The sequence below is a fragment of the Echinops telfairi genome, unplaced genomic scaffold (assembly GCF_000313985.2).
Source record: "Echinops telfairi isolate 266 unplaced genomic scaffold, ASM31398v2 ScPeMD7_5592;HRSCAF=6446, whole genome shotgun sequence".
Classification (NCBI taxonomy): domain Eukaryota; kingdom Metazoa; phylum Chordata; class Mammalia; order Afrosoricida; family Tenrecidae; genus Echinops; species Echinops telfairi.
In genome coordinates, this window is record NW_022109491.1 from 94,875 (window position 1) to 97,585 (window position 2,711).

Genomic DNA, 2,711 nt, shown 5'->3' on the forward strand with positions numbered 1-2,711 from the left:
GATAACAGGATGTGGGCAGTTTAGCAGTCCTGCCCAGCTTATCTTGGTCCAGGTGCGCTTGTAAAACTTTTGGCTGACATAACATTTTTCTTGTAGGATGGGGGATGACCTTTAAACTCTTCAAAATGGGGTAACTTAAGTCAATTGTGAAGATTCCCTGGGCCCTAACAGATTGACTTCGCGAACTCCCTACAGCAACCAATTACCAACTGCAAGTATTTCCTTAACCCCAGCAGCTGTGCCTATCGGTCAAACCAGACCCATTTCTGTGGAGTTCATGACAGTGCATAATGAGACCCTGTGCCTAGCAGAGAAGAACTGTGCTCCATAGGATTTTCACTGGCTAATTATTTTAGGAGATTGCCAGATTTTTCCAAATTATGTAGTTCTTTTTGTGAGAAGCTGCTCCTTCAGTGGGAAAAAACACCTCTCAGACTGGCTCATTGGACTTGCAATCCATCTACTTTCAACCACAGTCTTTCTTATGCAAACTGACTCTTATACTTTCTCCAAATTGGCCACAAGGTGATTTAATGGTCCAAAGTATTGGGAAGTAATTTAGGTACCTTAATGTAGCCTAAATTTATGTGAAGGCACTGCATGGAGTCAGGGTTCCAAGGCCACAGTGTTCCAGAAACTAAGTGCTTCTAGATTTTAGGCTCTAATGCAGATCCATGTACCCACCTTCTGACTCAGCATTTACTAATTCATAGCCAATTCATTTAGTAATTGCTAAATGAATTAGCATTTACTAATTCATAGCCAATTAGTAAATTAGCATTTACAAATTCATTATCCAATAATGCAGGTCCATGTTAACCACCTTCTGACTCAGCATATACTAATTCATAGCCAATTTACTAATTCATAGCCAATTCACAGCCAGCATTTACCAATTCATAGCCAATTCATAGCCAATTCATAGCCAGCATTTACTAATTCATAGCCAATTTCATCAAACACTTCTTACCCTTGTATGTGAGCACACATTGAGAACTGTCACGTCCCACAGGGATCATTCACTACTGGCATTGTCGGTGACCACACTGCCTATAAATGCCACACTCGATTGCTGGAGTTCACATGTAAGGACTTCAGTTTGTGGTAAGATTTAACTCTTTTCAAAATGTAAATAGTTTTATTGAGACAGAATTCCCATATCATTCATTTCCATGGTTTAATCTTATTAAAGAGTTGCATAATCATTACTGTAATCCATTCTAGAACATTTTCTTCCTTGTTGTATTCATTATTAGTTCCCCATTTCCCTTCAGCCTCCCCTGCTGCACCCCCAAAAGCATTACTCTATTGACTTACCATTCCTGATTTTCATATACTGGAAAACATAAATAAAAAAACAAAAAGTCGACAGGAAAAGACCAACAACTATATCAAAAGAAACAGGAAGAAAAAAACCTCAAAAGAAAAAAAAACTGAATTGACAAAAAAGCAGGAAATAATAAAAACTAGAACAATTATAAATTGGGTCAAAAGAGAAGTCAAATGATTAGGTGTTACTTTTTAACCGAATTAGATCTACCATTATCCAGTTTAAAATACTCTAGGTCTGATACCAAAGCTATGCACATTGCTCTATTGTTTTTGGAGGGAATTCACCAGAGGATTGTAAGGGACCCTGTCCCCTGGGTTCCCATTGTCATCCATAATTTCTGCATATTGAGTATTCATAGTTTAATCTCTGATACCATTCCCTCCTTCAGGTGAGGATTGTATTATTTGAATCCTTGCATCACACAAGCAAATACGTTTCTTTCATGTGGACTTAGTTGACCTCACTTAGATGGCTGCTTGTTTAAAGACAAACCTAAGACCCCAGGTGCTGTTATTTTTGGTAGCAGGCACCATTTGGTGTCTTCACAACACTTTGCTGTAGCTTCCATATCTTCAGTCATCTCTTCATGAGGTGAGCATCAGCCACAAGAACTGATTGTTCTTATACTGGAGCTAGAATGAAGTGCAAGACCCACATCCATTCACATATCTATGGTTCATTTAGAAGCCTCATTGTCATTTTATGACAGAAAATTATCAATCATCCCCTGGGCATAAAGTAATCTGTTGATAGTGTATTTAATTTATACAATGCTATAGAATTTAACACACTGTTTAGAAAAGTAAGGTATACATGTATACAGTGAACTTCCATGAATTTTTATTTTGCATGGATTAAACTTTTTTATGATGGAGTGCTATTTACATTGACCTTGGCAGTTGGTGATAGGGCAAAATTTCCAACAGAAACATGCCTTTCAGATTAGTCCATGACATGGTAAAAGAAGGAGGCCATTAAAATGGTAAATATATGCGAGCTTGGAGTCACAGCCATCCATTTCTTTTCACACCAGGGCCTGTCAATCTTAAGTCCAAGGACATCCCCTTACAGAAGGGTTATGGGGAGGAGACGAGCCAGTCAGGGTGCAATGCAGCAATGATGAAACATACAACTTTCCGCTAGTTCTTAAATGCTTCCTCCCCCACTGCCCACTATCATGATCCCAATTCTACCTTACAAATCTGGCTAGACCAGAGGATGTACACTGGTACAGATAAGAGCTGGAAACACAGGGAATCCAGCACAGATGAACCTCTCAGGAGTGCTGAGAGTGGTGATACCGGGAGGGTGGAGGGAAGGTGGGGTAGAAACAGGGAACCGATTACAAGGATCAACATGTAACTCCCTCCCTGGGGGA